At 40.1% G+C, this 22,946-nt stretch overlaps 1 protein-coding gene across 1 annotated transcript in view; it reads left to right on the top strand.

Moving 5' to 3' along the window:
* Positions 1–3,601: 3,601 nt before the first annotated feature.
* FAM168A (family with sequence similarity 168, member A) overlaps positions 3,602–22,946 on the top strand; it is a 182,608-nt gene continuing 163,263 nt past the window's right edge. Inside the window, exons 1-2 of the mRNA XM_012645746.1 lie at positions 3,602–3,759; positions 8,630–8,641. The gene's annotated coding sequence lies outside the window, so the exon portion shown is untranslated. The remainder of the gene's footprint in view (positions 3,760–8,629; positions 8,642–22,946) is intronic.

The following is a 22,946-nucleotide window of genomic DNA, read 5'->3' as shown; positions in this document are numbered from 1 at the left end:
AACTGCTGAAGAATATATCTTGATGAAAATTCAATATAGGAAAAAAATCTATCCTTTCTGTCTGCTTTAAAGGATAAAAAAAAGAAAAAAATCTAAAAAAGTTAGAAATTGTTTGTGCTATATAGAAAATTTACCAAGGAATTAAATTGGCTTAATGGAGTAATTCCTTTAAAAACTTTCATAAATTCATTAATGTTGATATAATTCTGAGTTAAAAGTTTACACGTCATGACTTGGCAGGGGTTTGGAGAATTCTCAAAATAGATGAAATGTTTGAACTCTAAGTACCATTTTACAGTCTTCAATGCACTTTCAAACCTACTGTTTTACTGAATTCTCCTAATAACCTTATGAGGTGGCAGGGCAGGGACCATTCCTTCCATTTTGCAGATGTAGAAACTGAGGTTTAGAAAACTTAAGGGACTTATTGAAGTCACCCATCATATTCATAGCAGGGTCTAATTTAGGATCTGATTCCCAGATTCCTAGTCCAGTAAGCTTCTCATTTCTATTTATTACCCTAACTCAGATAATCCTTTACTTGCTAGATAGACCAGAATCCTTTTAATTTTGACAACCCAGCTTCCACTTTCTGCCATTAGGAAGAAGTGGGGAAATGGGAGAGAAGTGAAGACAGGGTTTAGAAGAGGGCATGGTCAATGTAATACTAAGATAGAGGAAGGGACTTGATTGTCACATAGCCTACATGTCATAGACACCTTCCTCACTATTTTCAGAAAAGGGAGCAGAGGGGCCTGAGATTTCAAGGCTGAGAAAATAGATTGAAAAAGGCGATACAGAGTTTGAAAAATATAGTGCCTGAAGTATTTGGGGAAAGTGAATCTTGAGGGACAGGAGTGTAATTGCAGTGAGGTGGGGTGAAGCTAGAGAGATAGGCTGCAGCAGGACTGTGATCTAAGTTATCAACTCTGAGCTTAGCTAAGAAAGCTCTGGGCTTTCTCGCGTAGGCCTACAGTTCTCCAGTGAGCTGGGTAATGGAGCGCAAATGTCTTCATGTTTCTTATAGAATGCCAAGGAATAATGACGCATAAAATTGCAAATGTTATAATCGAATACATGATTTATGTTAAATCAGAGATAATCTGATACCATATTCCATATTTTAGAAGTGCCAGACACAGGTATCAGAAGAAAGAAAAAATATTTTTTTTCAAGCCTGGAGTGATGGCGCATACCTATAGTCCTAGCTACTCAAGAGGCTGAGGCAGGAGGATCCCTTGGGTCCAGGAGTTCAAGGCTGCAGTGAGCTATGATCTTGCCACTGCATTCCAGCCTGGGTGACAAAATGAGATCCTGTCTCTAAAAAAAAAATTCTTTTTCGAGTGCAAGACTTATGTATTCAGTCTATAGACAATGCTTTGTGTAGGTAGAGCTTTGTAGGCCTTTTGCAAGAACTCTGTTCCTCTCTCTTTTTTTTTTTTTGAGACAGAGTCTCACTCTTTTGCCCGGGCTAGAGTGAGTGCCGTGGCGTCAGCCTAGCTCACGGCAACCTCAAACTCCTGGGCTCAGGCGATCCTCCTGCCTCAGCCTCCCGAGTAGCTGGGACTACAGGCATGCGCCACCATGCCCGGCTATTTTTTTTTCTACATATTTTTAGTTGTCCAATTAATTTCTTTCTATTTTTAGTAGAGATGGGGTCTCGCTCTTGCTCAGGCTGGTTTCGAACTCCTGAGCTCAAACCATCCACCCGCCTCGGCCTCCCAGAGAGCTAGGATTACAGGCGTGAGCCACCGCGCCCAGCCTGTTCCCCTCTCTTCATTCCCCCTACTCACAATGATCTCTGGCCCACAGATTAGAAACCACTGCTATACCATCTGCGGATGGTGGAATTTGTGGAGACTTATGGAATAGTGTGGGGTAGGATAGAGCAGAGGAGGTGGAATTTGGGGTTTTCCTGGGGTAGGCTGATGGAGATTGGAATAGGAGCTAGTGGAGATGAGACCTTCAATGAAGGGAGCGTGATGATGAGCTGGCCAGATGGGGTCAAATTGGAAGTTAGGCCCAAATTAGTGTGCCCAAAATATGTTCTAGGGAAGGTAGGACTTTGGCTTGTGTTTGAAGAATGAGTAAGAGAAAAGGAGGAAATGGGTGTGGGTAAGCCCAGAAAAAGGAAAATTTTGAGAAGAGGCATTGAAAATTGAGAAAATTCTCCCTGTTAACTTAATGTTCTTTTATGAATTGGAAATGACCATCATTATTTGTTTTAATAGTGGAACTGTTGAGCTCAGAGAAAAACCAGACAGGCAGTCTTGAAGCACCAGTGAGGCAATGGGAAGCCGTGGAAAGATTCTAGGCAGCAAAGAGAGGTTGTTGGATTTGGAAATTATATTTTTTGGAAATAGTCTTACAGCTTAAAAAATATGTGCTCCTTTTAAACAATTCAGGCATTATGAAAATAAAAATTACTTGCAATCTGAAACCCTTTCCCCCAAGATAATCACTGCTAATATTTGGGGGAACATCTTTCCTGAAATCTCTCTATGCTTAGAAAATATTGTCTCAAACTTGATATAAATTGCACCTATCTAAACATCTTGTTATGTGATAAATTTTTTCCTCTCGAGAATAAATGGTGAATAGCTTTTCATGTCAATAAATAGATGTCTCATCATTTTAAATGGCTGCTTAGTACTGCATCGAATGTATATATCACAATTTGTTTAACCGGCCCCCTATTGATGAACATTAATACTCCCCCCATCGACCACCTCATATAACAACTTTGTGCATTCATCTTTTTTAAATCGTTCCATTATCTTTTTAAGGTACATTCTTAAAAGTAATGGATCTGGGTCAAGAAGTATGCCCTTTTTATTGGATCCAAGTTGCTAAATCGTTCCCAAATTTGCAGGGAGACCAGTGAGGAAGGGGCTGCATTAGTTCTGGGGTGAGAAAGCGGCAACGAGGTTGACGAGGGGAGTACAGAATAACAGGTGATCTAACCCATGTAGGCCTATCTTCCGTCGGTTGGCATATTCCTTTCCTTTTTCCTCTCTTTCTCTTCTTTTTCTTAACATGGAGGAAGAATCGAGAACTCGATCTCCCAGCATTTCGCAGGGACTACACTCCCTGGGAACTGTAGTATCGGGTCTGAGAACGGTCCGGAAGGAGGGTGGGAGGCTGTGGGGCATGCTGGGAGATGTAGTCCAGCGGGCGGCGGCCTCTGTATGTGTCTATGCAAAGAGGTTGGAGACACTGCGAGCATTTCCCCTATGGGGATGGGGCCTCTGGGCAACCTGATTTCCCTCACAGGTGGTCTTGGAATCTACAAAAGCCGTCTGCGGACGGCTGGCTTTATTCCCTTGTCGGCGACCAGAGAGGGCGCGGCCCGAAGCATTGGGCGCGCGGCGGGAGGCGCAGGCCGCGAGCGGCCCGGAGCAGGGCATGCCGGGAGTTGTGGTCCTGGCGCGCTGAGGCTGTGGGACGTGTCGCGGTGCCGCGCCGGCTCCTCCTTCCCCGTCCTTCTCAGCGGGCCCCCGCCTCCTCCCTCCTTCCCCTCCTCCCTCGCCCGCAGCCGAGCGTCCCCTCCCCCCACCCATCGGGCTCCTCGGCGGCTACTGCAGAGGATTCAGAGCCGAGTCGCTGAGGAGGAGGAGGCTCCCGTTCCTGCGCGCCATCCGCCACCCTACTGGACACGGGCGAAGGAGCAAGAGCGACGCAGCTGTAGCTTCCACAGAAGACAAGGACATCGTCGCCTCAGCCGCCGCCGCCGCCGTTTTCGCCTGCAGCTGCTCGCCGGTGAGCATACCCCCCCAAAAAAAAACCCGGTCCGCTTGTCCTGAGCCTGGGCCGGTGGTGCTGGGGAGAATGAGAGTGGGGGCTGCGGAGCCCCCACGCCGGCTGGGGGGAGGGGGTTGAGGTCGCGATGGAACCGCGGGCTGGCGGGGGAGACTTGACCAAGCGCGGGCTGGGGGTGGGGTGAGGGTGGGACCCAAGCAGGTTGGGGGGCGGGCGACGAGGAAGGAGGACTTTTAATGGGGAATAACCGGACTTGGGACAGAAGAGTGGGGTGGGGGCGTCGGGTTGGAATTTGGGATGGTCTTGGGGTGAGGGGGAAGATGAGCCTGGACTGGGATGGCTTTTAATGGGGGAGGGGACTGAGTGAGGGTGGTGATTTGGGGTTGGCCTGGAGCAGTTGACAGCTTGGGATCTGAGCCGGGGTGGGGGGTATGGGAATGATTTCAATAGAGTGGGATGTACAGGGTTGGAGAAGACCCTGGGGACTGTTAATTCAGGAAGGTGGAATTTAGGGTTGACCTGGGGCAGGCTGATGGAGGTGGTAGGAGCTAGGGGTGAGGGGCTTCGAAAGGGTTGAGACCTGAGCTTGATGTGGGTGTTTGTCATCTGGGGATGGTGGAATTTGTGGAGACTTACGGAATAGCGTGGGGTAGGATAGAGCAGAGGAGGTGGAATTTGGGGTTTTCCTGGGGTGGGCTGATGGAGATTGGAATAGGAGCTGGTGGGGACCAGCCGTTCAATGAAGGGAGTGTGGTGATGAGCTGGCAGGATGGGGTCAAATTGAAAGTTAGGCCCAAAATGGGAGAACAAGGATTGAAATTGGGGGTGGGGCACAGTGGAATAGGATTTAAGGTGATTTTAGAATCACTGGAAGGGGCAAGGTAGCTCCCTGGTTGTGAGGTTGAGGCAGAGGACACATAAGACATCACTGGGCTGGACTCATTGAAAGGGTAGTGGCAGGTGGTAAGCAAGGTTAGGTTATGATATCTTGAAGAAAATGTCCCTTGGCCAAGGTGGCAGAGGGAGTTTTGGAAAAAGAATGCCAGAAATGAGCTGGTAGGTCTGGAGAGGTTGTTGCTGATGCTTAGGTGGCAGAGGGGAAATTTAAGGAGTGGGAGACCTGGAGTTGCTGGTATGGATGGAGCAGAGAGATGGAAAGGATAGTGAGCGATCCTGGGAAGAAGTGGGTTGGATTTTTCTGGAGAGTAAGGATTAGGTTAGTCTCCAAGAGACACAAGAGGGTTACCAGTCGGAACACTTAAATGGACAGATTAGGTGGCTGTGTTTGGAGGAAGAGCAGTAAGGTTGTTAGAGGGGACTTAGGGACACAGAAGGTGCATTAAGGACTTGCCTAGAGGACATTTCAAGCTGTTAGTTTGATCTTTTTGTTTGCTTGTTTCATTTATATTAGAATCATTTGGAAGCCAAGTCATTGTATTAGTACCATTTGGAAGCTCAAATGGTAAAGTTGAGAGGGGCTTCAGTTAAGGTAGAATTAAGGAGAGGAGGTTGTCCTCTATTATTCATACAGCATAAAAAGAAAGTTGGGGGAAAATGCACTTCCAAACTAAAGGGGGGAGAAGATGAAATTAGAATGTAATAGTTATCTTTCTATATGTTGTCTCTGCCTTCTCCTTTCCCTTCTCCCCCTAGTCCTGGAATTTGGAATTTAAATAGATTTGATGAGCTTGAGATTGTTAAGGGTGCATTCCTTGCTTGAGAACTGATGAATGAGAATGAAAAATATGAGGCTGAATTTATTTTCTTGGCAGGCAACATGCACATAGGCAAAAAGAGCTTACCCCCTCCACCCCTCTTTAAAATTGATTGCTTGAAGACTCCATTTATTGGTGTCCTGGTTTGCAAGGCAATTAGGCCCATCATTGTATTGCAGGCTAATAATCCTGAGATGAGTCTTGGCACCACCACTTTATGTAAACAGAGAGAAGACAGGAAATATGGAAATGTCATAAATATTCATTGGTGAGATGGTTTGGTACTGATGGAGTTTTTCGTATGATTCCCTTTTGACATTGCTTGATAAGATTTAAAATAATTGGACTGTATTTCTATAGATTGAATTTTCTTCTAAAGGAATTCAGATGATCAGAATTCTGTCAGATGTGGATAAATAAAGTATACGGAGTCATTTTTATTTTTTTTTTAGAGAATGATATTGATGTAGGCACATTACATTAACTACAGAAACAATATCTCCATCTATTCATCAGAAATTTGATTTAAAGCTTAGTGATATGCTCATTCTCCTGGCAGAATGGTGACGATAGAAGGTAGAGAGGAGTGTAAATGGAGGGAACATCTTCAGGGGAACAGTTTTCTGGACTTAATTGCATTAAGTATGATCTGTTAAACATGAAGTGGTTGTTGATTAGATCTCAGACTGAGGAAAAAATGTAGAGGGATATAAAGAAGATAAAATTGGCACCAATGGGATCAAAATAATTCTTTTTGTTTTTGTTCAGTCTTCAGAGTTCAACTCGCAAACAAACCATTTTCCTTGGCTTTCACAACTAAGCGTGTAAAAATACCCATTTAGAATCTTTTTTTTTAGTCTCAAAATGGGCAGAATGATGGAAAGTTGGACTTATCCTTTGAATAGAAAGTGTTTTGTTATGAGGAAGCTTCCTGTATTACAATAAAAATCAGGTTTTAGCAGTTACCTATAATGCAGTGAGAGTGTAATCCAACTAATGCAAGCATTTCTCCTTATAACCTTACTCTGGGGTCCAGACATTGGTTTTGTGGATCTGCAGGCTCTAGAGAGATGGGATGTTTATATTAAAACCCTAGCTTTTAATCTTGGACTTCTCTAAAAAAAAAAAAAAAGCAAAAATAAAAAATCCTAGCTTTTGAGAGCTCAAAATGAAAAGTAATCAACTGGGAGAAATGTATTGGTGGATTTTTTTTTTTCCCCACAGCTGTGGTCACCTGTGCAGTAGTAATGTGTATCAAGTGCTTTAGTATTATGTTATATCTTCACCTCATTTGATCCTTCAGATACCTGGTGAGAAGGGGAGAACAGATGAAGATATTGGTAGACAGATGCCTTGGTAGAATGAATAGCCCATGAATTTAGGAGTCAAGAGTCCTGTCTTCAAATCTCAGTTCCACCACTTGAAAGCTGAGTGATTTTAGTAAAGTCATTAAAAACTTTTCATACTTAGTCATAATAGTTACACAATATTGTGAATGTACTTAATGCTGCTCAATTGTATGTTTATATTTGGTTAAATGGGGGGAAAACCCCAAAAAACTTTCATATTTCACAAAGCTGTCAAAGGGAACAAACCAGTTCATGTCCTGAAAACACTGTGCATATATGAAAAATCTGTTTGCTATTTATTTATTTATTTAATGCCTGCTAAGTGCCAGGGGAAATGAAAATGATCAAAAAGCAGTTGTCAAGGAGGTTTCAGTGTCATGGGAGAGATAGAAAATTTAAATATAGTGAGAGAAGTGAGGCAGAATGAACGCCGTGGTTAAGAGTATGGGTTCTGAAATCTGTCTGCTACTTACTACTAGCTATGTGACCTAGTATGGGCACAATGGGCTCATCTGTAAAGTGTGGATAATAGTAATCTCATAGGGTTGTTTGAGAATTAAACAAAATAATCTGTGGAAAGCATTTAACGTAGTGTGCTATATAGTACACATTAGAAAAGTAATAGCTGTTGCCATTATTATTAGAGATACAGGCAGAAGCTAGAATAGTGAGTAGCCTTATGTGGCCTACCAATGCGTTATTATTATGGTATTCCATTATTTATTAAGGAGATATTATTTTGTATTATGATCTCATAGTTTATCTGCATATTTGCATGTTTGTGCTGCATATTTGCATGTTTATAGTCTAGGAACTTTTAAACAGTTCTTTAATTGCCAAGAAAAGTACTAAACAGATGTTAGCAGTTAGCATCTCATCTATAAAACAAGAAGAAAAACTATGCTCTGAGAGGTTAAATGACTTGTTTAAGGTTACACAGCCAATAAATGGAAAGGTCTGGGGTATTGCCCCAAAATTCTGATTCTTCAATCCTGCTTATATCCTCTCTTTAAATTGTGAAATATGCCTTATTTATAAAAGTTTATATAATGTAAATCCACAATTTAAAGAATAATAACACAGTGAAGACCTCGGTACTCGCTACCCAGCTTAACAAAAAAACGGAGATTTCTAGTACCTTTAAAACCTCTTGTGAGGCCCTGTCTGATTGAATCTCCTGCCTTTCCCCTCCCTCAGAGGTAACCACTTTCCTAAATTTTATGTGAATAATTTCCTTGCTTTTCTTTATACTTTTGTCAAACATGTACCTATCTCTAAACAATACATTTTTTACCTTTGCAACTTTTTATAATAGAATCATAGTGTAAGTATTCTTCTGTGATTTGCTTTATTCTTACTTATTCTTATTTTTTAACTTTAAATAAGCTTTATTTCTTCTACCATTAAATAATACATGCTCATGATGGAAACTGAAAATTATAAAAAAGTAAAAAGCAAAATTATTGTCTATAGACCCACTGCCCAGTAATACTTTCTATTATTATATGTGTGCATATACTGAGGAATATGGCTAGTCCACATAGCAAGAGGACCTCACCCTTATGGGTCATCAGATTACCCAGATGTGGATCAGTCATACTTGGAAATAGGAATAGGAGGGTATAGTAGCAGCCTTTGTGAGCTCTGAAAGAGCACTGTCTTGGAGTTTTTCTCATTGGCAGGAATTCTGTATATTCTAGATTCTAATTCTTTGTTATACTAGTTTGAAGCTTCATGTCATGTTTTGGCTAGTCACTTAACTCTTTTGGTCAGAATTTTTATGCATCTTTTTTTTTTTTTTTGCAGAAAGGCAGCCTGGTACGTTGGTCCTCACCTGATTGTGCAGGAGAGTCTGTCATCTGATGCACAGAGAGTATCACGAATAGGAAGTCCTCAGTTATACAGATCAGAAGCTTAGTAACCTACTTGCCAAAAATTTTTTATGTAAGAAATTTGGAATCCAAATTCATTAATAATCTGTTGGAGCTTCAGTTTACTTATCTGTAAATTGGGGCTCAAATGAGATAATAAATGTGAAAATACTTTTTAAACTATAAAGGACTATAGAAATGTTAGTTGCTTTTTCTTCCCTTCTGGTTTATAAAACTGAAATCAGGATACTCTACACATAAGTAAAAAGCTTTTCATATTTGGTTTATTGCCTTTCTGAAGGGTTTTTCTCCCAGTGGGGGAAGAAATACATGAAGGTCAGTTTATAGTTTCTGTCTTGAAACTTGAAGATTGTTGGATATAGTGGGACAGAAAAAGTGCTAGAGGACTGTCTCGTAGTGAATTTATGGGACCTGGTTCGACATTAACTGTGCTGGCTGCTCAAAGCGAAACAATTGAGACTTTATTGAGGTGGAGAATGCAGTATATACTGTTTGCTCTTCATTATTCTGACAAATACAGTCATTTCCCTCTTAGTTTTCTACCTGTAACTTACTACAGAGAAAGTGGTGAAGTGAGAAGGATTGTTTGTACATGTATGAAAGGGAGATAATCCTCCATTGTTGGGTTGATTTATGGATTAAATGAGAGCAGAAGAACAAAGTACCTAAAACACTGACTGGAACATATGTAATTGGTACTTAATATAGTAGCTATTATTATCACTTATATTTTTATTTTACTTGTGAATTGCTTAGAGCTGACTACTTCTCTAGGCTGTTCTTCTGTTACTCAGAATTTTCCTGGGCTGCATCTCCCCTCACTCAGTTTACATTTGGAATGTAAATTTTAATAATATCATAAGTAAAGTAAAATAAAGAATGTAAATCCATGACTGCAACGCATTCCAGGGACAAGGAGGTGGTTTTGTGCATAAGAGATAGGTTTAAGACATCTGTTCAAATATCTATTGAGGATTATTAGATGGTAGGCAGTAAGGGAGTGCTGGGAGTCAGGGCTAAAAAAATTCCCTGCTCTTAAGAAGCTTAGAGACTAGGGGAGAATTAGGTATGTCACACATAATTGTAGCACAGTGGGGTAAATACTACAGTGGAGGAATGGACAAAGGGCATGGGGAGGATGGGGGTTGGCGTGGCCTGGGAAGCAGGGAATAGAGAGATCTTAGAGGTGTTAATGCTTAAGGTGAGACACAGTCTTCCTTAATTGTTCCTTCCCTGATCTAGTAGGCCTTGGTTTGTACCTCTCTTTAAAGTTTTTTTAGCATGTGTACCTACCGGAAAACCAAATAAGCCAATCCTCAGTCATGCTGTACTGTCATGGTCCTACTCATTCCATATGCTGTGCTTTCCATCTGGAAAGCCTTTTCCTTACTAAATTCCTTATTTCTTATTTTGCCCACTATATGAGCTGTCCTATTGAACCTAGTTCATCATTTTTGCTCATCCTGGTTTGTTGTTTAGCAGGAAGAGATTTTTAAAGTTGTGAAAATAGCTGATGTATTTTTGTTTGTTAGTTTTTTTTGTTTTTTTTTGAGACAGAGGCTTACTCTGTCACCCCAGCTGGAGTGCCAACCTCAAACTCCTGGACTCAAGCGATCCTCCTGCCTCAGCCTCCTGAGTAGCTGAGACTACAGGCATGTGCCACCATGCCCGGCTAATTTTTTATTTCTATTTTTATTTGACTTGCTAATTTTTTCTATTTTTAGTAGAGACGGGGTCTCGCTCTTGCTCAGCCTCGAATTCCTGAGTTCAAACGATCCTCCCGCCTCGGCCTCCCGGAATGCTAGGATTACAGGTGTGAGCCACTGTGCCCAGCCCTGTTTGTTAGTTTTTTTAGAGACGGGGTCTTCCTCTGTTGCCTAGGCTAGAGTATTGTCGTGTGATCATAGCTTTCTGTAACCTCTAACTCCTGGGCTCAAGTGATCCTTCTGACTCAGCCTCCCGAGTGGCTAGGACTACAGGTGTGCAGCACTGCACTGGGCTAATTTTTAAAATTTTTTTGTAGAGATAGGGTCTCGCTATGTTGCCCAAGCCGGTTTCCAACTCCTGGGCTCAAGTGATCCCCCTACCTCACCCTCCCAGAGTGTTGGGATTACAGGTGTGAGCCACTGCACCCAGCCGAAAATAGTTGAAATTTAAGAAAAGATCTTTATTGTTTCTACTTTTTCAGTAAATGTTGCTAATCCTTAGGACTGGCTTCTTGGCTCACTGGATGTTTTTAGAGTCTTTCCTTGCATAGTCTTGCCCATATGCTGATAACTTTTAAATCTCTATCTCTATCTCAGAGCTCTCTCCTGAGCTCCAGTCTTGTCTATCTCCCTGGCTACTATCTCCTACCTATAATACATTCATTCTAATGATCCGTAAATTCAGTATATCTAAGAGAGAACTCATTTTCCCCATCTACTTGTTCTGACTTCCCCCTCTTTCCACCCCTTCCTTCACAAAAAGTTAAAATCATCTTTTTGTAGTTTTGTCCTAGCTTAAAGTCATTACCATCCATTTAGTTATTCAAGATATGAATTTGTCATTAGTCTTTTCCTTCCCTTTATCTCACATAGCGAAACATAAATTCTTCTAAATATTTCAGGAATTCAATTCCTCATTCCTACTATTACCAGCTTAGTTCAGGCACTAATCTCACCTGGACAAGGGTAGCCTCCTAAATGGTCTCTGTATCTTTCATTTTCTAAACCTATCTTCCACCCAGCACCCAGAACATCTGCCCAACAGATGTATATGTCAATGTCACTCCCTTGCTTAAATTCCTTCACTGGCTCCTTAACATGACATATTAGGTCTTCTGTGACCTGTTCCTATATACTTCTTATGCCTGATGAGAGCATCGTGAGCGGCATGCAGTTTCTATAGACAACTTGTTTCATACCTTTGCCCATCCTTTTAGGTTAGGTGTATCATCTCCCCCAAGAAACCTTTCAGAACTCCTAAAGTTGTCATAGACAACAAAGTGTCCTCATTCTGTTCCCAGGGAGCATCTAGTACATGCCTCTGTCAAGTATTTGCCTTATTTTAGGAAGATTAACTGTTTCTGTCTGCTCCTTCACTTAACTGTAAGTTTTGTGAGGGCGGGGACTGTGTCCAAGTCACTTTTATAGTCCTAGCTCCTGGAGTATGCCTTGCAAGTAGTGAGTGATTAGTTTTTGAACTGAACCTATTGAGAATAGTTGACAAACAAGTAGTATGATATTCTGATGAGGAATAGGTAAAATTTTTTTTCCCAGTTATGGGTTTTTAGAATTTAGAATTTCACTGGATTGATAAAGGCTTTGATGATGATGATGTATAGCACAAGTTTCAAAAGAAGAAGACACCAAGATGTTGCATTCGGGGGTTAGCAAATGCTTTCTGTAAAAAATACATTAGGCTTTGCAGGCCACATATGGGCTCTGTCATCCCCCTTCCCCCTCCCCCTCTTCCTGTCATTTTTCCCCCTTCCCCCCTCTTTTCCCTCCTCCCCCTTGTTCCTCTGTCCCCTCCTCCTTCTCTTTTTCCTTTTACGTGGTTTTAAGAATGTAAAAACCATTCTTAGCTCACAGGACATACAAATGGGCCGTGGGTGGGCCATAGCTTGCCAGTCCCTGGTATGTTACCAAAAATCAGTGCAAACTTGTAGAGTGTTAAAGAACAAAGAGACTAAAGCAAGTTCATATTTCTTGCTTTATTTATTTTATAAAATTTAGTTCCTTGGGCAATGATACCTATCTTTAGTATTGAAAACAACTGTGTAGAATTTTTTTTGTCAAACTATGTTTATCTAAAAGTTTAACATTTTATTAAATGGACCATTGGTCTCTGTATGAAGATGCTCTAAGATATGCTGTAAGAACACCTTGGTTTATAAAGCTCCAGTACTCCTCCTACCACTTAGGCAAGTGTCTGGGTCCTTTCAGGATATGCCTATTTTTATAAGTTGTGCTTTTTCTTAGGTATAGACATTTTGAAGGAACCCTGGGTTGATATGTTTTTCTTTTCTTTTTTTTTTTTTTTGAGACAGAGTCTCGCTCTGTTGCCCGGGCTAGAGTGCTGTGGCGTCAGCCTAGCTCACAGCAACCTCAAACTCCTGGGCTCAAGTGATCCTTCTGCCTCAGCCTTCCAAGTAGCTGGGATTACAGGCATGCACCACCATGCCCGGCTAATTTTTTCTATATATTTTTAGTTGTCCAGCTAATTTCTTTCTATTTTTAGTAGAGACGGGGGGGTCTCGCTCTTGCTTAGGCTGGTTTCGAACTCCTGACCTCGAGCGATCCACCCTCCTCGGCCTCCCAGAGTGCTAGGATTACAGGCGTGAGCCACCTCGCCCGGCCTGTTTTTCAAAGTAAACTTCAATCCCTGGCTGATTTGAGATTATGATCTTGATTTGCCTTCTGATCCTGTCCCTCAAACTTGACAATTTCTGCTGATGCTTATTTATTTTCTAGCTTCTGTTTTATAATTTTTCTAAGCATTTTAGTTTTCTAATGTGTCTTCTTCCCTCTTTTAAGTTGATAGCAAAAATTCCTATAAGTAAATATAGTTTTGTGGCTTTTTTTGAGACAGGGTCTCATTCTGTCCCCCTGGCTGGAGTGCAGTGGTATGATCATAGCTCACTGTAATTTGGAACTCCTGGGCTCAAGCTGTCCTCCTGTGTCAGCCTCCCGAGTAGCTGGGACTACAGGTGTGCACCACGACACTAGGCTAATTTTTTTTTTTTTTAATTGAGACTGGTTCTCGCTCTTTTGCCTGGGCTAGTGTGTGGTGGCATCATCATAGCTCACTGCCACCTCAAACTTCTTTGTTCAAGTGATCCTCCTGCCTCAGCTTCTTGAAAAGCTGGGACTACAGATGTGCGCCACTGCACCCAGCTAATTTTTTTTTTTTTTTTTGTAGAAACAGGGTCTTGCTGTTGCCCAGGCTGGTCTTCAACTCCTGACCTCAAGTGATCCTCTGGCCTCAGACTCCCGGAGTGGTAGGATTATAGGTGTGAACCACCATGCATGCCCAGCCTAATTTTTTAAAAAAATTTTTTGTGGAGATGGGATCTTACTATCTTGCCCAGACTGGTCTTGAACTCCTGGGCTCAAGTGATCCTCTTGCCTCAGCCTCCCAAAATGTTGGGATTACAGGCATGAGCCACCATGGCCAGCCTAGTAGTAAATATAGTTCTACTATTTATACTTACACAAATATAATTATACTACTTTATTTGATCTATAGTGCATAGGTTGGTTATGTGGCATTGTTTTCATTTTAAGAATGAAGAAATTAAGATTTAAGAGGGTAATCTGTCTCAGGCCTTAGGACAAGTAGGGGATGAGGATAGGAAGACAAAAGGGACCCGATATTTGCATATCTGTAGTAGACAATTCGCTATGTGCTTTCTCTTTATATAATTGAATTCTCATATTTCCACTGTATAAGGAATCATGCCCATTTTACAGAAGATGAAACTGAAGCAACTGAGGACTACAGGGCATTAAGTAGTTTGCATTTGGTTCCATAGCTGGTAAGAGAAGAAAAGCTTGTATTAAAAACCTGATCTGCCTTGCTCCCAAGCCCTTGTTCTTTTTGCTGTAGTGTGTATAAATCTGTATAAATCTTCCTGGTTTTAAACTGTTAGATCAGTAATCCGATCTACTTAGACAGCTAGTATCTGACTACTCATTAGAATCACCTGAGGAGCTGTTTAAGGGAAAAAAAAAAGACAAACCTTAGTTCTACCTTAAACCAGTGCTAACATAACTTCTGTTGGTGAGCCTATGGCAGGTGTGCATATGGGTGTATGTTTATATAGAAAATACAAATTAAAAATAAATTGTATCAAAGTATATGTAACATGTAGAAAAAAAATTGCATGAAAAGTATAACCAGCACTCAGATCAAGAAAGGGAACATTACTCTCTCTTCTAAGGCAAGCAATAAACTTCCAGTACCACAGATTATTTTTGCTTGTTTATGAAATTTCACAAGGTGTGACTGACCTTTTGTACTCGTATTATTTGTGAGACTCACATTATTAGGCATGTAGGTATAGTTTATTCTTGCTCATTGCTGTATAGCAATGTTCTCAAACATTGCGGTGTCTTCACATTCTTACTTATTGAGGACCCCAGAGAGATTTTGTTTGTGGGTTATATCTATCAGTATTTACTGTGTTAATACTTAAAACTGAGAAATTTTTGAAGTATTTTATTTAAAAAACCTCTATTACATGTTAACATATTTTTATGAAAATAAGTATATTATTTCAAACCAAGGAAATTAGAAGAGACTAGGCACAGTGGCTCATACCTGTAATCCCAGCACTTTGGGAGGTCAAGATGGGAGGATTGCTTGAGGCCAGGAGTTTGAGACCAGCCTGGGAAACACAGTGAGACCCTGTCTCTACAAAAAATAAAAAAATTAGCCAAGTATGGTGGCACGTGCTTGTAGTCCCAGCTACTGGGGAGGCTGGGTGGGAGGATTGCTTGACCCTAGGCGTTTGAGGTCACAGTGAGCTGTGATTGGGCTACTACACTCCAGCTTGGGCAACAGAGCTGATGCCCTGTCTCTAAAAAAAGAAAAAAAAGTTAAAAAACAAAATAAATGAATAATATTTTATAATTTTCCAAATCTCGTTAATGTCTGATTGGATTCATATCTGTTTCTGCATTCAATCTGTGGTGATTATTTGTTTTGCATGGAGTATATAAAGAAAATCCAGTCCCATATAGATAACTGGAAAAAGGAAGAATGTTTTAATTATCTTTGTAGGTAATTGTGGATATTCATCTTTAATACTACACCAAAACTTGACAATTGGTAGTTTCTTGAGGTCCATTGCCTTGTGGAATCTGAAACCATATCAATGAGCTTTTCATACTTTGTTACATTAAAATCCATTGGTTAGTTTTGCACTTTGAATAGATCTTTTACCTATGCATCATTTTGTAGCATCATGGGTTGGTCATTTGGAAAATATTGATGCACTGAGTGTCTTAGTCTGCTTTGGCTTAAACACACAAATTTATTTTCTCAAAGTTCTGGAGACTACAAGTTCAAGATCAAGGTTTCAGTGTGGTCATTTTCTGGTGAGGGTTGTCTTCCTAGCTTGTAGATGGCCACTTTCTCTGTGTGTCCTCACACAGTGGGTTAGGCGGGGAAGACAGTGACTGTGAGCAGACAAATTCTCTCGTGTCTCTTATTAAGGGCATTGATCCTATTGTGGCAGCCCCACCATCATGACCTCATCTAAACCTAATTGTAAGTCATCTAAACCTAATTGCCTCCCAAAGGCTCCATTTCTAAATACCATAATATTGGGGCATAGGGCTTCAATTTATGAGTTTTGAGGCGACACAGTTCAATCTATATCACTGAGTTATGCAGATCTTCTGAATGTTGACATATTCTATTGTATAATGTTAAAAAATCACATTTGTTAATATCACCACTGATCTCATCAGACAAGTCTTTTCTAATTTTCTCTTGAAAGCTCAAATTTTATCATTGGCAATAAATACTGACGGTTGTTTTCCTTGAAGTGACAGTCTCACATTGTTCATTTTCGAAAAAATGTCTGCCAAACATCCAGATCTGAATAATCATTATTTTTCTGCCAGTCGTTTCTTTCAAGTAAAAATGGTGTTTTAGGAAAAAAAGCAGCTAGTTCAGCTTGCAACTCCATTGCACAAGTTCTTTAGTGCTTTTCTTTGAGACGATTCTTGTACTTTGATTTGTAGCAGAAATGCTTTATGTGTACATTCCATTTCTTCACACAGAATATTAAAAAGATGTATAATTAAGGATTGAGATTTAATAAAATTAACAGTTTTTGTTTTGAGACAGAGGCCTTGCTATGTTGCCTGGCTGGTGTAAAACTCTTGGCATCAAGTGATTCTCCTGCCTCAGCCTCCCGAGTAGCTGGGACTATAGGCATGGGCCACCATGCCTGGCTGAAAGTAATAGTTTTTACAGCTTCATCAAGAACATTCTTAACATTCTTTAGTGAAACTGAAACTAGCTTTTTTTTCTTTTTTTTTTTTTTAACATGGCCATGAAGAATGCAATGACACTATTACAGTTTGGTGTCACTGCCTTGATTCAGTATAAGATGATATATTATATTTTCATTTGTTAAGAAGATTATATTTCTAAGCTTTACTTATTTCTTATAAGGGGAATAGGTGGTTTTGTCAAACCTTTACTAAAAATACTGTTTGAAAGCCAATGTGAATGCAATTTTTTCCCTTAGCTTAGTAGAACCAAATAACTTCAGCATTGAGCCATTTCACAACTTTGTCAGGATGTTAGAAAATCACTAGGCTTGGTGCTTATTTTTCTCCACCTTGAATGAAGTAGCCTTTAGAGAACTGTGCATAGCTCTGCATAAAAGTGTTTTTGTAAGTTTATTAGGTCCCTATTGTTAGCCTGGAGCATTTACAGTAGAAAAAGAAAAAGGTGAAGCCATAGACAAACAAAGTTGGTAATGACTTTGGTTTTTCACTGTGATTGGGCACAGGAGAATGGAGAAAGAGGTAGGCTAGATAAGTCATAGTGCTAAACATTATTTTACCTTATAGTTAGCACCCCTGTACAGCCTGGAACCTTAGTTCTGGGGATGGGGAATTAACATTGTGTACCTACATTGTGCTAGCCCCTGTTGTCTTAATTAAACCTCACATTTTCCTGTAGGGTGATCATAATTATCTTATTTTACATGTGAGAAAACTTAGGCTCAGATATGTTGAGCCTACATAGGCCCATTAGGCAGTAAGTAAGTAGGGTAGGATTTATCTGCAGACTTTTCTGCCTTCAAAGCCTATGATTGCACTTTCTAGGTGCCACGCTGCCTTCCAGGGACAGGGTCTCACTAATTATTCATGTATGTCTCATACTTGGAACCTAACAGGGGCTTAGTACATTTTTGTCGAGTAATTGAGTCAATGCTAAATGACTGAACCAGTTTTTACAGAGTGGGATGTAATGTAACCACTCTGAGCTACTGTGTATGTTGGTGCTACAAAGTATAGAGTGATGCCATGGTTTTACACACTAGGATCTTTTCATCATTTGTTGCTATGGGGAAAGGGTCAATCATCTTGATGATAAACTCTGTAAAACTACTTAAATAATTTGGATATTTAGGAATCTGAGAAATGTAATGGAGTGAGTTTTTCCTAGATTGTTAATTATCTCTTTAGAAATATATAGCACATCTATTTTGTTTTGGCTTACCTCCTTACTAGATATGAGACCTTGGGCATGTTACTTCACTTTTTTGTGTCTCATTATTTTTTAATCTTTAAAAAGGGAAGGGCAGGCCAAGTGTGGTGGCTCATTCCTGTAATCCTGGCACTCTGGGAGGACTGCTTGAGCTCAGGAGTTCTAGACAAGCCTGAGCAAGTGTGAAACCCTGTCTTTACTAAAAATAGAAAAGTTAGCTGGGCTTTGTGGCATGTACCTGTAGTCCAGCTACTTGGGAGGCTGAGGCAAGAGGATCGCTTAAGCCCAGGAGTTTGAGGTTGCAGTGAGCTATGATGATGCCACTGTACTCTACCCAGGGTGACAGAGTGAGACTCTGTCTCCAAAAAAAGGGAAGGGCAGGAATAATAGTACATAATTCCTAGGTGTGAGGATTGAATGAGATAATTCGTATGAAGAACTTACCACAGTGCTTGTCATATATTACTCAATAAATAGTAGCCATTGATTTATCCTTCTAGAATGGAAATATGGGATTTATTGTGACTTTCAGTATATTGAGAAAAAACAATGTATTCGCTTTTAAAGCATCTTATTAGAGAAATAGAGCACTATATTTATTGGTTTTTGTATTTTGGTATTTGTTTTCTGCTTGTAGCTTACTTGGTCTTCTTGGTAACAAAGCCCAAACTTTGGCTATTTGCCTGGATTTCTTGGTGAACCAATGCAGGTATGGTGTGACTTTTGACTCTCTATCAGCTCTTTTTTTTTTTTTTTTTTTTTCAGACACAGAGTCTTGCTCTGCTGTCCTGGCTGGGGTGCAGTGGCTCAATTATAGGTCATTGTAACCTGGAGCTCCTGGGCTCAAGCCATCCTACCCTCAGCCTCCTGATTAGCTAGGATGACAGGTGTGTACCACAATGCCTGGCTAATTTTTAAAACTTTTTTTAGAGATGGGGTCTTGCTATGTTGCCCAGGCTGGTCTTGAACTCCTCAAGTGATTCTCCCACTTTAAAGTGCTGGGATTATAGGTATGAGCCACCACCCCCAGCTTCCATCAATTTTTTAAACTTTGTGGTTTGGTTTCTGATTGAAACAGATTGGATTGTTCTGGAGATTTCACTGAGGTTGATAGTTCTTTCTCAATTAAAAATGTCAGTGAATGTGGGAAACACCCCTTTCTAAATTTTTTCTAACTATACCCGTCATCATTGAGGGGATCTGCTATTTCTTCATAGTACCCTACCCCAGAGGCAAAGGAGGAGGTTTTTTTTTCCCTGCATTTATTTATGTTGGTGGTAATATTATCCTTATTTTGAGATTTATGGGTCTGACAGTACGTTTTGATCAGGCTGTGGAATTATGGAGGGAAAAACCAACTTCATTCTAAATGAGCATATCTGAAAGCCTGCCCTCCAACCCGGCGTCATTGTAGGAGCACTGTCTCCTAGAAGGGAGTTAGCATGAAACTCTTGACTACTTAAAACCTTTGAGATGAGGTTCAGGCTTCCTAATATGGTATCTGAGGCAGTTCAGGATCCTCTCCCTAACTTCCTCGTCAGTGTCACGCATTGTTTGTCTCCTGTCAGTTTGCACATTTTACCTCTAGCACTGCTGAAGTGCGCATTGTCCTGTGCTTGCAGTTCTTCAGATGTGTCATGCCTCTTCTCTCCATGTCTTTGCACATGCTCTTCTCTTGGCCTAGACATCACTTTGTTACTCATAATTGGTCTACTGTGACTCAGCCTTTAAGACTCAGTCTAGGAGTTAACCTTTTCCGGAAAGCTTTCCTTGACTTTCCTAGGTTGGAATTGAGCACCCCATCTCTGGGTTACTCTGATTGTGATTATCCATTTATTTATTATTTGTTGGTCTCCTCCACTTGCAGTGGGCAGAGATTGTATCTGATTATCCTTTTATTCTCAGACTTGTCTTGGGACCTTGCACGGAATAGGCACTAGTAAGGACTTCTCAAGTGAATGCACAGTTTTAGGCTGGCCCGTTAGCACCTGTAATTTCCCAGCCAGTCACCATTACTCCATGTTGCTCTAGGCTGAGTTTTAAGAGTGGCTTTTCTGTCATGGCTGTTGCCCCTTGCTCCCTGCCCCTTGTGTTTTCTCCATTCCAGCTCACTCTCATGAAGCTGTTCTCTACTTTTTACCCATAGCTGGTTCAGTGGAGCTGTGTATGTAGTGGACACATAAATACTCAGAAGTTTATTTGTGGCGGATCCTGGAATCTCACTCGAAATGAATGAAGATCACTGTGATGAATGGAGAAGCTGGGATCTTACGATTGCTTTTCTGACTCTCAGTCTAGTGTTCTTTTTTCTGCTTCCAAGTTTCTTCTTTATTAACCTTTGGTCGATTTTAACTCCTAGATAATGTAAAACAAGTGCTACAAAACCAAATTTGATCAAATTCTTGTGCATTTGGTTTTTTAAAACTGAAATAGGGGATTTGACTTATCTGTTTGATGGTAGGATGACTGAGACTTTAAGAAATATGGGGATTTTATGACTGCTCTATTAAGCCCTTAGTAGTTTCTAACAAGTGATTATGATTCTCAAAAATATTTAACTCAAGGTCTTAGTAGCAAGCAAAAATAATCATTTATGTACCTATTCATTCAGTCAGCATGGGTATCAGAGTCTGTGTTATGTTGATTCTGATGATACAGAGATGAATAAGATGTGGCACTGTATTCAAGGAGCTCCCAATCTTCAAGGAGCTCCCAATCTTCAAGGAGCTCCCAGGTGCAAGGGAGATAAGGTATAAACAAATACATTACAGTTCAGTGTGTTGCAGTTGTTATACAATAAGTAGCAGAGAGAGAGTATTAAAACCTTTTTCAGGGACGAGTTCTTGGAGGAGAAGAAACCTGAGTTTATTTGTGAAAGAGACTATGTTTTGTGTGTGGACGAGTCTGGATATAAATTCAGAAGACCTGAATTTAAACCCCAGTTCAGCCACTTATTAGCTGTCTGACATGGATAAGTTGTTTTAAGTGCTCTGAATCTCAGTTTTTTCTCCTGTAAAGTGAGGATAATCATGTCTATATCTACCTTTGAAAGTTGTGAGGATTTAATACATGTGAAAGAACCTCATAAATGTGCTATACAAGTATTATATTCTGGTTTTTGTTTTTTATTTGCTCATTGACAATAGTATTTTGACAAACTGGAGCATCAGTTTTCATACCTACACCAGAAATAAGTGAGAAAAAGATTGAGTATATTAGTATGTAGATGTCATTTATGAAGTGCTGACACTGTAAATATCATGAATAAGGGCAAAAATTTAAAATCCAGAATCCATGAAACTTTGATTCTGTGCTATTATGGAAGATATTGCTTAAGGTGCCTAATGAGTAGTCTCTGAAAAATTATTGAGTATGGTTCTGAGTGGCTTGGATAGCAACAAGCCAAATAGAAAGAGCTCCATTTCCTGTCAGAAGACTTAACGCTTGCATTCCGGTGATGCACCTTATTATGTCTGTGCTACCAATCAAGGTTAACATTTCAAAATTTCATTTTCCCTATCAATAAAACAGAAAAATAATAGTTACTTTGTAGACTGTGAATTAGGGATAAATTGGGTAAAGTGTATTAATCAGTTAAAAGTTTAATTTATGGAATATTAAAAACTTTTTTTTCCTTTCGTTACAGTAGACATCTTTAGAGAAACTGGCTTTAAAGAATGGGGGGGGGGATTCTGTCATTTATACTATATGGACACTGATAGTATTTTACCTCCTCCTTCAAGTTTACTCCTCAGAATAATTTTGCAAGGTGAGTTTAAATCCCAGTGGTTATACTTACTTGCTGTATGACCTTCAAAGTTACTTAATCATTCTATAACTTATTTTCTCCATCTATTAGATGGAGATACAGTGTTATTTAATGATATGGTTGTTGGGAGGATTAAATGAGGTAATTAAAGTGCTTAGTTCTGGCACGTAGTATGATTTCAGTAACTAGTAGTGCTATAAGTTGATTGTGTCCCACCAAAATGTATATATTGATATATAATATTGATATATAATACATATTGATATAAACTATAATGCGATGGTATTTGGAGATGGGGCCTTTGGGAAATAATTAGGTCAGGAGGGTAGAGCCCTCATGATGGGATTAGTGCCCTTATAAAAAGAGACACCAGAGAGCTTGCTTCCTCTCTCTGTGCTCTCCACTATGTGAAGATAAAATGAGAAGAGGGCAATCTGCAAATCCAGAAGCAGGCTCTCAGCAGATACTGGATCTGCTAGTACCTTGAGCTTGGACTTTCCAGCCTCCAGACTTGTGAGAAATAAATATTTGTTGTATTCTGTTACATTATAACAGCCTGAACCAAGATAGGTAGCATTGTTATTATCACTTTCATTTTATTTATTATTACTTTAAACACGCCTGTGCTTTTCCTTGGAACTTTCAGTTTATAAATGAGGAACTGGACACAGAGTTAGAAAACTGACTAGATTCACTAGTAAAAATTAAGGATGGGATTCAATCCAGGTTTGTGTGATGCTGAAGACTACTGTTTATCCTTTTACCAGGCTACATTTTATAATTAACAATTCATTTGTATGGAAATGTATTCTGAAATGCTGTAGAGTGCTTGGAAATAATTTGTTATTCTTAGGTGTTTAAAACTTTCAGTGATGTTTTACTAATAGTTTACATAAACTTGAAACTAAATTGGCTAAGGAAAAAACTCTTTGGCCTGGCTTCTCTGTGATCAGACACAATTTAAAGGCAGACATTCTGGGGTGATAGTCAGTGGTTAGTAGAAAGAACAATGTGTATGTGTACGTGTGTGCGTGTGTGTGTTTCCCCTTAAACAGCTTTATTGTGGTAAAATTGACATACAATAAATGATAAAAATTTAATATATAGTTTGCTAAGTTTTGAGGAATGTATGTATACACCCGTGAAATCATCACCACAGTTCAGGTGGTGAACATATCCATTACCTCCCCAGAGTTTCCTGGTATCCCTTTGAAATCCCTCCTCCTGCTCTCCCCCATCCAAG

Source organism: Propithecus coquereli, unplaced genomic scaffold (assembly GCF_000956105.1).
Source record: "Propithecus coquereli isolate 6110/MARCELLA unplaced genomic scaffold, Pcoq_1.0 Scaffold235, whole genome shotgun sequence".
Lineage (NCBI taxonomy): Eukaryota > Metazoa > Chordata > Mammalia > Primates > Indriidae > Propithecus > Propithecus coquereli.
Note: the sequence above shows the minus strand (reverse complement) of the source record. Positions and strands in the feature narration are given on the sequence as shown.